Consider the following 15,355-nt stretch of genomic DNA (forward strand, 5'->3'; position numbering starts at 1 on the left):
GTTCTTGAAGTTTGATTTGATTGTAATAAACACTGTATTCACCCCCTCTACAGTGAAAGTGTGACCTAACATTATAAATTCTAGGAATGAGCGAGAATTAAATCTAGGATCATGAGAAACTCTTAACCAGCCGAGTTATTCAACCGTGCTCATCAATACATGCTAATTCATCAAGAAATCAAAATGGCAATTTTGAATGGGACGACGACTAAATGAGTAAATTAAATATATATTTGAACATAATCTTAATGTTCCATTCAACTAATTCTTTCCTAAACTAAACACCTTTGTCTAGACTTCCAAGTTGACAGTGGACAATGGGCCTCAATTAGAAATGTACATGACCACAATGGTAACATTCACCTGTTTCCATGAAATCACACAGAAAGTTCAGATATCATACTCGTCTACGCAATTCAAATTATTTCCTCCGTCCCAATTTATCTGTTCAGTTTGACTTTTTCACGTAATTTAAGTTACATTGACCGCATAATCCCATTGATTAATTTTCAAATTTTTTTTTGAGAATAAATATTCAAATCTTAAATTTTTATTCACAAAAATAAAATTTTAAAAATAATCAACGAAACTATGCGATCAATGTACTTTAAACTACGTGCAAAAGTGAAACTGGACAAATAAATTGGGACAGAGGGAGTAGAATTCTGTATCACGGAATTTGCGGAACAATAAAAGAACCCGTGATTCGGGATTAAATGATTGATTATTCATATATTTAAAACTAGCATAATAACCCGTGCGAGACACGGGTCATTTTCTAGAGTTTACTTATGTATCATACAATTATAATGTTTTTAGTTGTTTTTTTATTTGTAAATATTATACAATGTCTAATGTATATCAAATACAAGTTGATTATTTATCAATGTGTATTATTTTCAAACAAAACATTACCAAATTACACAACGTTTCAAATATAACTCATTAAGCAACATATATATTTCTTGTTTGTGTTATATAACTTGTATTTAATGAATGATTATAAAAAGGGTAGTTAGTGTACGTTTAAAACGAAATAATTAAACTTAATGTATAGAATGTCATTAGTATGTTTACAAAAAAAAAGCTAAAAATAAACATATATGTCGTATACACAGTTGACCAAAAATTTTGAATTTTATTTAAATAAACTATATGTAGTGGGCTATATTATTACTGAGTTCACTACTAACTTACAATTAATTTACTTAATTTAAAAAGATAAAAATTGCATAACTGAAGTCAGAATGACTTACAATCATAATATACAATAATATAAAATTTACGCTACTGTTAATATAAAAGTTGATTTTAATGAAAAATGTTAGTTTTTAAAATTCAATATATGTATGTATGGAAAAATGTTAGTTTTTTATTTACACTATTGTTAACAGAGTAAGATTAAGTTATATGTGTGTCTCAACATGAAAATTATCGTACATTACATTTCTTAGTAAATTACGATGGTTTTAAATATTTATATGTTAAATATCTAATTTGTGTACATGTATAATCATTATTAACATCTAGTGTGACAATTGATTACTTAAATAACATGGATTATTCAAAAATTAAAATTATGTAATAAATAGATTGCAATAATATATATATATGGTACTCACATTATTACTGACAAACAATCCATATATATTTTTTACACAACCGAGTATCAATCATGGTTATAACATAAAAATATATTATATCTTGTAAAGACTTATTATTGATATTCATGATTTTTTTTCAAAAATTCGAAGGAAAATTTGTAATCATATCGTTATTTAAACCATTTTTAAGTTTCTTTCATTGAGATACTATTATCCTAAAATTAGATATTTTTCAATTCGATAAAGTTTTATAAATATCAGTTGAACTGGTTAATTCCTTCAAATCATTGAGCAATATATATTTTTTCTTTAAATAGCATAAAATGCATTTAATCAAATGCTACAATATATTATAGATATAACTTTTATTTGAATAATTCAAAATTTTAAAATTATTTAAAATATTTGTACAATATTATCTTGATCAATGAATATTGCTTATCTAAAAGAATTCTTTTTAAAAGGCTAGTTTTTTTAAAATGAAAAATAAAAAATACATCGATTTAATATATCATTGTAGTTTTAACAAATCTCGTGAGCTCTCATATCAAATTTCGAATATTTTTAAAATCGGGACAAGTCTCAAAAATAATAATGCGCTACCAGTGAATTTAGTAATTTTAATACAAATAATCAATTGACTTGATCTTATAAAGACCTCAAACACATTAATTTATATTAACATAAGATATTAAAAAAATTTACATTATTGATAATATATTCTCGCCGAGCTTGTAATTTAAATTTACTAAACGTAAAATGTGACGATGTCTTTCGGTCGGATCATGTAGTCAAGTTTCGAGTATTTTTTGAACAATGAGTCGAGTTCTGATTTCAAATTCGAAATAAACTAAAATGCATTAACTTATTATAATTCGAACTTATCTAAATATGTAATACCAATAAAGATTATTTATATATGTACATTTTAGTTACTTTTTATAATAAAAATATGTTAAAAATATATGAGATATATTTTTTAACTAAAATTTGATTAATAAATAAGATAATAATCTATTTATGTACTATGCCTAACTTTATATGTGGAATTCAATTCTTTAAAATCAACTATACAAATATTCAAGCAACTATCTTTTTTTTTCCGGAATTCAAGTAACTATCTTAAAAGCTAAATAAAATATTCACTTAGCACACTTACATATTATGTGTATGATAAAAAGCACATGTGACAATATGGTGCAATTGTATGAGGTTGTATAGGTGAATGAAATATCTCAAGTTCAATTCCTACAAACCACATATTTTATATAAATTTTTAAAATAAGGTTAGTTAGGCACAGGTTATTTTCTAGAGTTTTTTTATGCATGCAATTATAATGTTTTTAGTTATATTTTATTTGTAAATGTTGTATAATGTCTAACGTATTTATCTGTGTATCATTTTTGTACAAGACATTATTAAATTACACAACGTTTCCAATATAACTCATTAAGAAATATATATATATATATATATATATATTCTTGTTTGTGTTGTATAATTGTATTTAATGAATGAATATAAACAGGGTAGTCAGTGTACGTTTAAAATGAAACAAATAAACTTAATATGTAGAATGTCGTTGTTATGTTTACAAAGAAAAAGTTAAAAATTAACATATATGTTGAATATAGAGTTGACCAAAAAATTTGAAATTTATTTAAATAAACTATATAACTGGTCTATATTATTAGTGAGTTTTCTACTAACTTATAATTAACTTACTCAATTTAAAAAGATAAAAAATGAATAACTGAATTCAGAATTACTTGTCATCATAATATAAAATAATATAAAATTTACAGTACTGTTAATATAAAAGTTGATTTTAATGAAAAATGTTAGTCTTTGAAATTTAACGTATGTATGTTTGGAAAAATGTTAGTTTTTTTTACACTACTCTTAACAAAATAAGATTAAGTTATATGTGTCTATGTTAGCATGTGAATTATCGTATGTTACATTTCTTAGGAACTTACGACGGTTTCAATTATTTATATGCTAAATATCTGATTTATGTACATGTATAATCATTATTAATATCTAGTGAAGTAATTGATTACTTAAATAATATGTATTTATAATTATTCAAAAATTAAAATCATGTAATAAATAAATTACAACAATTTATATATGGTATTCACATTATCACCGACAAACAATCCATATCCGTTTTTTACGCGACCGAGTATCAATAATGTAACATACAAATAAATTATATATTGTAAGACTTATTATTGATGTTTATGATATATTTCAAGAATTTAAAGGAAAAATTGTAATTATATTGTTATTTAAACTATTTTTAAGTTTCTTTCATTACAACTCTAATATTTCTTCATATAATAATTTGATAATATTGATAGGGATTAATAAGTCCTGATTTTATAATTAATGGGCTGCTAGGCCCAATAATAAGATGTATAATATTTAGACCAGAAAGGTTAAGCCTGATGGACCAGATCAGGCCTGGTGGAATAAAAAAGGCCCAAAAGCCCTGATTATTAATTAATTTCGTAATTAATTAATAAGGGAAAAATCAGCTATTGAGAAGAGTCCCGATAAGGATATAAATCCTTATAGATTAGCCTCAAGGGGACCTAAAAGGATAAGGAATCAGCTTCCTACTTCCTAGGACTCCTAAGTCTATCCTAATTCAGAGGCTTGTCCACCAAGTCTCCTATACCAAGTCCAATTCAAGGACTCCCACATCTATATAAGGGGTCTCACCCCACAAATCAGAACTACGTTTTTTGGCTTGATTCTCTAATTCACAGAGATACGTAGGCATCTCGTAAAGGCAGATTGAGTCACGAAGCACGAGAGCAGCCATTAAAGGCCTTGAGCTCCCGAATCTTAGTAATAAATACAGCAAATAATAACCTTAGCTTTTTATCCATAACATTTGGCGCCGTCTGTGGGAAAACAACAACAACCATGGCGAGAACACGGAGAACAATTGGAGCTCTAGAGGAAGGAACACCATTAGAGACAACCCAGGTGATTTCATCAACCGTGGAGGTTCCTCCCCATTCAACTTATGCATCTACTCAGGGGGAAGCCCAGACAGGGGCAACTCATCCTCAGCCACAAGGGACAACTCCCCCGACTATTCAAGGTACGAATCCTCAAGTTCAACAAATACATATACCTGTGAATTCTCGACCCGTCGGGTATGAATATTCAACTATTGTTACTACTAACCCCCCTTATGGGATGCCCCTTCACCCTGAGGTTGGAGGAAGCGGATATGCTGGGCGAAGCGAAGCACGAGGGCGGTCGCCCCCCTATATACGAGGTTTGGATCCTATCCCTGAGGATCGGGAATTTTCTGGTCCATACACTGAGAGAGACTCCGAATTTTCGGATGATGAAGTGGCCCCGAGAAGGAGGCGTCCTGGAAAAGAGCCAATGGCCGATGGAAGGCAACGCCCCCAAAGCACCCCAGGGGCGAATCCCCAAAAAGTGCAGGAAAAGATCAGGGCTCATGAGGCTGAAATCCAAAGGCTGAGGCGTGATTTGGAGGCTCACCAAGCCACCAGACCCCACATACCTCCTAGGGGGAGAAATCCTCCTCCTATCATAGACCTGGATGGTCCGGTAAGAAGAAGGGCTGCTGTCCCAAGAACTGATCCAAGCAATCTCCTTCCCCTTGGAGATCCTGACGATCCAACTCCACCCTTCACAGAAGAGATAATGAATGCCCATATCTCAAGGAAATTCAAGATGCCCAATATCAAAGCCTATGATGGCACGGGAGACCCCGCTAATCATGTTAGGACATTCTCTAATGCACTGTTGCTGCAACCCGTGAATGATGCTATAAAATGTCGGGCCTTCCCTCAAACCCTGTCGGGTATGGCTCAAAGATGGTACAGTCGCCTACCCCCAAATTCTATTGGATCATTCAGAGAATTAAGTCAGGCTTTTATTAAGCAATTCATCAGTGGAAGAGTCCATGAGAAAAGTTCAGCATCTCTTATGAGTCTTGTGCAGGGAGCTAAGGAATCCTTAAGAGATTACCTGAATCGTTTTACAAAGGAGGCTTTAAAAGTCCCAGACCTTGATGATAAGGTAGCCATGATAGCACTGCAACAAGGAACTAGGGATGAGTTTTTCAAGATGTCTTTGGCCAAACGACCCCCTGAGAGCATGTTGCAGCTCCAAGAGAGGGCAGGGAAGTATATCAAGGTTGAAGAAAGTATGAGGAAGACCGTAGTAAGTAATGAGCCCACTGGAGGCAAGAAACGAAAAACTGATTTGGAGTATATCGCTAAGGACAAATATCCTAGAATCGAATAAAACCCTGATTCAACCCCCAAGAAGGGAGGACCTGGGCAAAAGTTCACTGAATACGCTAAGCTGAATACTCCCAGAAGTCAGATTTTGATGGAGATTGAGAAAGACAGAGATATTCGCTGGCCTAAGCCCTTGAAGGCTGATCCCGCCAAGCTAGATAAGGGCAAGTATTGCAGGTTTCACAAAGATGTTGGCCATGACACCGATGAGTGTAGGCAATTGAAAGATGAAATTGAGTTTTTGATTCGAAAAGGAAGATTGAACAAGTATACTGGAGATGGAGGGGACAGAAATAATAATGGAAGGAAGAACTTTGAAGATCGTAGGAGGGACCAAGACGATCAGGGGCGAAACCCCTAGCCTAGAGGACCAGTTATAAACACCATTTATGGAGGGCCGAGACCTCGAGGGCCTGTGATAAACACGATCTTTGGAGGTCCAACTGCTGCTGGATTGTCCAAAAATTCCAGAAAGGCATATACTAGAGAGGTTATGCATATTGTTGGAGAAGCCCCGAAGAGGGCCAGGACAGAAGTAACATTGGCTTTTGATGATTCCGACCTAGAGGGTGTGAAGTTTCCCCATGACGACCCGCTGGTCATAACACCAATAATAGGAAATAGCCCGGTTAAGAGGGTCCTTGTGGATAATGGTGCTTCTGTGGATATCTTGCTCCACGACACCTTTCTAAGGATGGGGTATAACGACTCCCAGTTAACACCAACCGACATGCCGATATATGGATTTGCTGGAGTAGAATGTCCTGTGGAAGGGATAATCAAATTGCCAACCACCATAGGTACGGAGCCAAGGCAAGCAACGCAGATGCTGGATTTCGTGGTGGTAAAGGCTAGTTCGACTTATAATGCTATTATGGGAAGAACAGGGATACATGCCTTCAAGGCAGTCCCCTCTTCCTACCACTCAGTCATGAAGTTTCCCACCCGAAACGGGATTGGAGAAGAAAGAGGAGATCAAAAAATGGCTAGAAGCTGTTATGTGGCCTCTTTGAGGGCAGATGGAGTCGGGGGGCAGGTTCTTCCTATTGAAGATATGGATGTTCGAGAAAATGATAAGAATAGAGGAAGGCCAGCAGAAGAATTGGTCTCGGTTCCTTTAGACCCCGAGAATCCTGAGAGGACGACTTTCATTGGAGCCACATTAGAGGAGCCCCTTAGAGGGAAGTTAGTGAAATTTTTACAAGAAAATAGTGATGTGTTTGCATGGTCAGCAGCTGATATGCCAGGCATAGACCCGGAGTTAATTACTCACAAGCTAAACGTAGATCCAAGCCGGAAGACAGTGAAACAAAAGAAAAGAAATTTTGCCCCGGAAAGACAAGAGGCTATAAAGCAGGAAGTGGAAAAGCTCTTAGAGGCTGGTTTCATTGAGGAGATTCAATTTCCGGAGTGGTTAGCAAACCCTGTAATGGTGAAGAAGGCTAATGGAAAGTGGAGGATGTGTATAGACTTCACCGATCTGAATGATGCATGCCCCAAAGACTGTTTTCCACTGCCTAGAATTGATACTTTGATTTATGCCACCGCTGGACATGAGATGCCGAGTTTCATGGATGGGTTTAGCGGATACAACCAGATCAAAATGCATAAGAATGACATTCCAAAGGTATCATTTATCACTGACTTTGGTGTTTATTGTTATCTTGTTATGGCGTTTGGTCTCAAGAATGCAGGAGCCACCTATCAGAGGTTGGTGAATAAAATTTTTAAGGATCTTATTGGGAAGACTATGGAAGTCTATGTTGATGACATGCTAGTCAAGAGTCTAGTAAAGACTGATCATATAGCCCATTTGAGGGAAGCTTTTGAGGTCCTGAGGTACCACAAGATGATGTTGGATCCTACGAAGTGTGCTTTCGGAGTAGGATCTGGAAAATTCTTGGGATTGATGGTCTCAAAGAGGGGAATTGAGGCTAACCCCGATAAAATAAAGGCAATCCTGGACATGGAACCCCCAAAAACTGTCAAGGATGTTCAGAAACTCACAGGAAGGGTTGCTGTGCTAGGACGATTCATCTCCAGGTCAGGAGACAAGTGCTTGTCATTCTTCAAGTCATTAAAGAACATTAAAGACTTTGTATGGAGTGAGGAAAATCAGAAGGCATTTGAAGAGTTAAAGAAGTATATGGGCCAGGCCCCGTTGTTGGCCAAGCCAGTTCTGAGTGAAGTTTTATTCTTGTACTTGGTTGTTTCAGAAAGCGCCTTGAGCGCGGTGTTGGTTAAGGAGGAACTGAAAGTCCAGAAACCCGTATACTATGTCAGCAAAATCTTGCATGGTGCAGAGTTGAATTATTCAACTATTGAGAAATTCGCTTTAGCCTTGGTAATGGCTTCAAGAAAGCTGCGTCCTTATTTTCAAGCTCACCAGATTGAAGTGCTAACAAATCAGCCGCTGAGAAACATCATTCACAGTCCTAAGGCAAGTGGGAGACTGATTAAGTGGGCAATAGAGTTGGGAGAGTTCGATCTCAAGTATAGGCCACGTACGGCCATAAAAACCCAGGCACTAGCTGACTTCGTGGTGGAATGTACCATACCCAACCAAGAAGTCGGGGGGCAGGAAGATACCATATCTCAAGACAAGGGAGTCGACAATGGGGACAAGGAGAAAGAATATTGGGTTCTCTATTTTGATGGAGCATCAAAAACAAATTCCAGTGGAGCAGGGTTGGTTTTGCAAAGCCCTGATGGATTCCTAATTGAGTATGCTATGAAGCTAGACTTCCCAACCACAAACAATGAAGCAGAGTATGAAGCCCTGATTGCTGGCCTTGGTCTAGCTGGGACACTTAGAGTCAAAAACTTAAAGGTCCGTGGAGACTCGAAACTGATCATATCCCAGGTAAAGGGAGAATTTGAGGCAAGGGATGATACGATGGCTAAGTATGTTCGCCTAGTAAGGGCTGTGATGACCCAATTTAATGAATGCCATGTTGAACACATTCCAAGGGAAGAAAATGCTAAAGCAGATGCGCTATCAAAGTTCGCTTTGTCTGAGATTGAAGAAAGTTCAGGAAGCGTGTACTTCCGTGTTTTGAAGACACGGAGCATAGATGTTAAGCTTGTGGCTCCCATAGGCTTGGGGACGTCATGGATTGATCCCATCAAGGCTCACATTCAGACCGGTTGGTTGCCAAGTGATACAACTGAGGCACGGAAGTTAACTATTCGAGCACTAAGGTACTCCTTGATAGATGGAATTCTGTATAAGAGATCTTTCGTGGTTCCTTACTTGAGGTGTCTCAGGCCCGACGAGGCACGCTTGGCTCTTGAGGAAGTACATGAAGGTATTTGTGGGCAGCACTTGGGGGGCAGGGCCTTGGCTCATAAGATAACCCGTTTAGGCTTCTATTGGCCAGAAATGATGGCTGATGCCAAAGAATATGTGAAGAAGTGTGATCGCTGTCAAAAGCATGCACCAGTTGTTAGACAACCCCCCGAGATGCTGACCTCTATCAACTCGCCTATTCCCTTTGCCATGTGGGGGATGGATATTCTAGGGCCTTTTCCTATGGCCACGACACAAAGGAAATTTCTGATTGTAGCCATTGATTATTTCACCAAGTGGATCGAAGCCAAACCCTTGGCCAAAATCACTACTAAGCAGGTTGCACAATTCCTGTGGGAAAACATTATGTGCCGATATGGAATTCCACGTATCCTCGTCACTGACAATGGAGCACAATTCAACAATGAGGAATTTAAGAAGTATTGTGAAGAAAATGAAATTGAATTACGATTCACCTCTGTGGCTCACCCGCAAGCCAATGGGCAAGCAGAGGTAGCAAATCGGATAATCCTGGATGGACTAAAGAAGAGGATCGAGAAGTCAAGAAATAATTGGGTGGATGAGATACTTCCCATATTATGGGCCTATAGGACTACCTGTAGAGTCACGACAGGAGCAACTCCTTTCATGTTGGCATATGGGGCAGAAGCAGTAGTTCCCGTGGAGATATCACATTCCTCTCGAAGGATTCAGGCTTTCAACGCAGAAGAAAATGAGGAAGGGCAAAGGTTAGCCCTGGATCTGATCGATGAAGTGCGAGATAAGGCACATGCAAAGATAGTAGAATATCAGAAAAAGGCTTCATTTTACTACAACCTAAGGGTTAAAGAAAGGTTTTTTAAACAAGGCGATCTAGTCTTGAGGAAGATAGAAGCATCTGGTGTAGGACAAAAAGGGAAGCTTGCCCCGAATTGGGAAGGGCCGTACAGAGTCAAGAGTGTTCAAGGTAGAGGAACCTACAAGCTAAAGACTATGGATGGATTTGAAGTCCCGAGAACTTGGCATGCACAAAACCTGAAGGTTTACTATGTGTAGGGCAGCCGGATATGATTCTCACTCGTCAGGATGGCGAGTAGGTTGAAAAGCACCTTGAAGCTTTGCTTGCTTAGGATTTATATGTTTTAGTTTTATTACGAAGTTTATTATTACTTGTGTAAGGGACGAATCCCAGACAATTTTACAAAATTCATGAGTTCTTTAAAGTATGTTTGTGGCCTAACAAATAAAAGTCAAATGCATGGATGCAAACATAGAAGGTGATAAATGAAATAGATCTGATAGATATTACAAAAATTCGATAAATAAAGTCTCGAAAATAGGATAAAAAACAGAAAGCCACGCAGGGCTGAAAAAGCTCTAAGGAGCTGAAGTACCCTCGGCATCCATATTATCATCCTCTCCACTCTCGCTGGATGTCTCTGTCGTCTCGGAGGAGGAGGAAGAGCTGTCATCCTCAGCAGGTCTGGAAGAAGACTCGGGAGGAGGAAGGAGTGGATCCTGAGGAACATGGTCCGAGACAACTACTCGGGTACGAAACCTCTGTAGCAAAGCCTCATCATCAGGGCAGATGTAGTCCGCCGGGTTAATATCAGGACAAGCCTCGTTCACGGTCCCAAGGGCCGTGTCCCAACCAGTCCTAAAAAACCCGGGAAAGACTGAATCATCCCTAATCCTCATGGATTGGGCAAACTCCTCCGAGTCCAGATAGTTGTCTATAGCTTTATCCTTCTCCGCCCGAAGTACCACCAGCTCGGCGTTAGACTCTCTGAGTTCTTCCTCCTTGCGCTTGAGCTTCTTCTCCAGTGTAGCATACTTTTTCTATTGCCTCCTGAGGGCATTATCGGCCTTATCAGAAGCCCGCTTCCACGATTCGGCTTGCCTCACAGCGCCTTGAAAGTAGGCGTTAGGCTGGAACAAAGCAATTAACAAAGTATAAGGCAAGAAAATGCTACAAGAATGAAAAATAAGTTCAAAAAAGAGAAGGCATACCAAAGCCAGAGACTGAGCTCCCATGAGCTTAATCCTCTCAAGATCAGGGGTGGCCACCACATCAGTAAAATCCTTGGGAGTCACGCTATGATAGGACCAATCCCAAACATGTTTCGTGAAACCAACTACGGTGTCCCCTCGGCAGAATCCCCAGAGAGGCTGAAAGGCGCCTGTGGCAGCAGCAGTAGGGGCAGCAGCAGTGATAGGAGCACCATGGCCTCCAGCTCCTTCAGTTGAAGCCTCCCCTATAGGCTCTTTGTGCTTCTTCAAAAAGATAGGCTCCGTGGCCTTTCCCCGGGTGTCTAGGCCTGCGAGCCGAGCTTTCTTCATCCTAGCTGTTTCCTCAACCAAAGGAACATTGTCCTCGTTAATCTCCTTAGCAGCTGAAACAAAGCAAAGGACAAAATAAGTGATGTTAATAATGCATGAAATGAAGTAAAATTGAGAAGGGAAGAAAAAATACCCTGTTGAGAAACAGAGGATAGTCCCACATGAATCAGGGAAAACTCCTCTAAGAGAGTCCAGCTGGTGGTGGTGCCATCATCCTGAGTAAGCCCATTATAAATAATAGTTTCTTCAGGGGTTAAGTGAATGGATTTGAGGCTACCATCACTGACCTTCCCGAAGGAAGATCGAAAAAGTGTGCCCCAGTCACCATTCTCCCAACGTAACCCAACGAAACTATTCCTCCAATTTTGATTATTATCAGGAATAGAGGCGCTGTTAAAGATATGTTTGCTTTTGGGCCTTTGCTTGACATAGACCCAGCCACAGATATTGGAAGAACTATTGTAACACTGAAAGACTTTCCTAAAAACAGCTACAGAAAGAGGAAAGCCCTCCCTAAGACAGCAGACTATAAAACATAGAATGTTCCTCCAGGCGTTTGGAGGAAGCTGACACGGGTTGATTTGTAAATCAGCCAAAAGATGAGGAATAAAGGGGTGAAAAGGAAACCTAAGCCCAGCATTAAGGGCATCTGTGTAAATGAAGAGAGTATCGGGTCTCCAGTGGCAAGTACGATCACCACCAGAGACTGGAACTAATCTAAGAGGAGGAAGGACGTTATAACGAGCATTTAGTTTATTGAAATCTATGTTGTGCCAAGTATTACAATGATTAAAAGAGTCGAGATGTGCAGTGGAGGGATATTCATCCCCCCTAGTGTTAATCATATCAATTAAAGACATATATGAAGAGCGGATCTCGATATCCTTACCTCGTTTTGAAGCCGAGGCTATCTTGGCCGCCCTCTCAGAACTCTTGTCAGCCATTAGTAAAGCTGGGAAAAGCCTGGAAACTTTGAAAGGAAGGAGGCTGAAAACTAGTGGAGGAAGGTTGAGAGAGAGTAGGAAGTTGGAAGAAATGTGTGAAATGAGGAAGTGAAGAGTGTGAGTAGGAACACTCCCCCCACCCACCTTTATATAGCCAAAGAAGAGGTGATTTGGGCCTTAAAAAGCCCATTTGGGCCCAACAAAGAGAAGGTTCTGGAATTATCCTGGAAATTCCTGGAAAAACCAAGTGAAAAATTTTAATTTTTAAAAGATTCTGGAAGAATCCAGAAAAACCTTAGAAGAACCTGGAATTTGGGCTTAGAGATAAAGCCCAATTTTAGAAAAATCTTGGAAAATCCAAGTATGTAGGGCTAAAAAGGCCCAGAGCTAAGGCCCAGGTATAAAAGCCATGTTTGAGGCCCAAATATCTTTTTAAGAGGGGTGAAAGAAAAGCCCAGTTAAAAACAGTGGGCCCAAAGATTAGCCCAATAAAACCAGCCCAGAAAAGGGCCCAATTAGTTGAAAGGCCCAAAAAGAAAAACCCACTAAAGGGTTGGCCCAAGAGAATCTAATCAGAAAAAGGAATGGCCCAAGATAGAGGCCCAGGAAAATTAGAAATAAAAAGTTGGTACCCTTTACCCAATTCGATCAGGACTTGCATTAAAATTCTAGTCGAATGAATTGAGGTCGAATTTTCTTCGACCAGGGCTAAAAAAGGGAGCTATTTCGGTCAAGAAAAGAATCCTGACCAAAAATTCCTGGTCGAAAAGGGAAGAAAAAAATAATATTTAAATGATTGTTTCATTCGACCAGAATGCCTGAATAATTTCTGACCTTTTTTCTTGACCCTGTCGACCAGGAAGCAAGGTAAAATCCTGGTCGAATAGACCCTGCCCGAATTTTTGTCGATCTGGGCTTAAAAGAAAGGCTAAATCGGTCAAGATAATGTGTTCTGACCGAAAATCCTAGTCGAAGATTTCTGCTCAAAAAAATATATATATATATATATATATATACAAAGCAAAAATCCTGGCCGAAATTCGACCAGGACTCCTGACCGAAAGCATCCTCCTCGAAAAGCCTTCGACCAAGGCACAGTAGAGGCTAATTCGACCAGGATCCTGGTCGAACAGGATTCCTGGTCGAAATTTTTCTATAAAAAAAAAAAAAAATCTGAAAAATTACAGAAAAATAAGGAAATTCCTTAAATATTTTCTGAAAAATGTTAATATTTTCAGAAATAAGGAATAAATCCAGAAAATTAAAGGATAAATCCCAGAAATTAGGGGAAAAATCCAGAAAAATAAGGAAATTCCTTAAATAATTTCTGAAAAATGTTAATATTTTCAGAAATAAGGAATAAATCCAGAAATTAAAGGATAAATCCCAGAAATTAGGGAAAAAATCCAGGAAAATAAGAAAAATTCCTTAAATATTTTCTGAAAAATGTTAATATTTTCAGAAATAAAGGATAAATTCCAGAAAATTAAGGGGAAAATCCAGAAATTAAGGATAAATCCCAGAAAATTAGGGAAAATCCCAGAAAATTAGGGAAAAATTCCTGGAAATTAAGATAATTTCTGAATAAAAGGAAGATTCATTGTAAATGTGTAGGTCGCTCCACACTTTACGCAAAACAAAACCCTGTAAGGGGACGAATAGATTTAACTTCTGCGAAACCTAATCAATGTTTCCCAAAAGTTGGGGGGCAAATGATAGGGATTAATAAGTCTTGATTTTATAATTAATGGGCTGCTAGGCCCAATAATAAGATGTCTAATATTTAGACCAGAAAGGTTAAGCCTGATGGACCAGATCAGGCCTGGTGGAATAAAAAAGGCCCAAAAGCCCTGATTATTAATTAATTTCGTAATTAATTAATAAGGGAAAAATCAGCTATTGAGAAGAGTCCCGATAAGGATATAAATCCTTATAGATTAGCCTCAAGGGGACCTAAAATGATAAGGAATCAGCTTCCTACTTCCTAGGACTCCTAAGTCTATCCTAATTCAGAGGCTTGTCCACCAAGTCTCCTATACCAAGTCCAATTCAAGGACTCCCACATCTATATAAGGGGTCTCACCCCACAAATCAGAACTACGTTTTTTGGCTTGATTCTCTAATTCACAGAGATACGTAGGCATCTCGTAAAGGCAGATTGAGTCACGAAGCACGAGAGCAGCCATTAAAGGCCTTGAGCTCCCGAATCTTAGTAATAAATACAGCAAATAATAACCTTAGCTTTTTATCCATAACAAATATTGTATACTATTCTCCTAAAACTAAATATTTTTCAATTCGATAAAGTTTTATAAATATTAGTTGAACTGATTAACTCCTTCAAATTATTGAACAATATATATTTTTAAATAGTATAAAATGTATTGAATCAAATGCTACAATATAGTATAGATATAACTTTTATTCGAATAATTCAAAATATTAAAATAATTTAAAATATTTGTACAATATTATTTTGATCAATAAATGTTGTTTATCTAAAAGAATTCTTTTTAAAATGCTAGTTTTTTTTAAGTGAAAAATGAAAAATAAATCGATTTAATATATCATCGTAGTTTTACAAATCTCGTGAGATCTCGTATCAAATTTCAAATATTTTTAAAATCGGGACAAGTCCCAAAATACTATTGCGCTACCAGTGAAGTTAGTAATTTTAATACAAATAATCAATTGACTTGATCCTATAAATAACTCAAACACATCAATTTATATTAATATAAGGTATCAAAAAATTTCACTGGTAAGATATTCTCGTCGAACTTGTAATTTAAATTTACTAAACGTAGAATGTGACAATGTTTTTCGGCTAGTCATGTAGTCAAATTTCGAGTATTTTTGAATAATGTGCCAAATTCTAA

Source organism: Apium graveolens, chromosome 3, assembly GCF_009905375.1.
Source record: "Apium graveolens cultivar Ventura chromosome 3, ASM990537v1, whole genome shotgun sequence".
NCBI lineage: Eukaryota > Viridiplantae > Streptophyta > Magnoliopsida > Apiales > Apiaceae > Apium > Apium graveolens.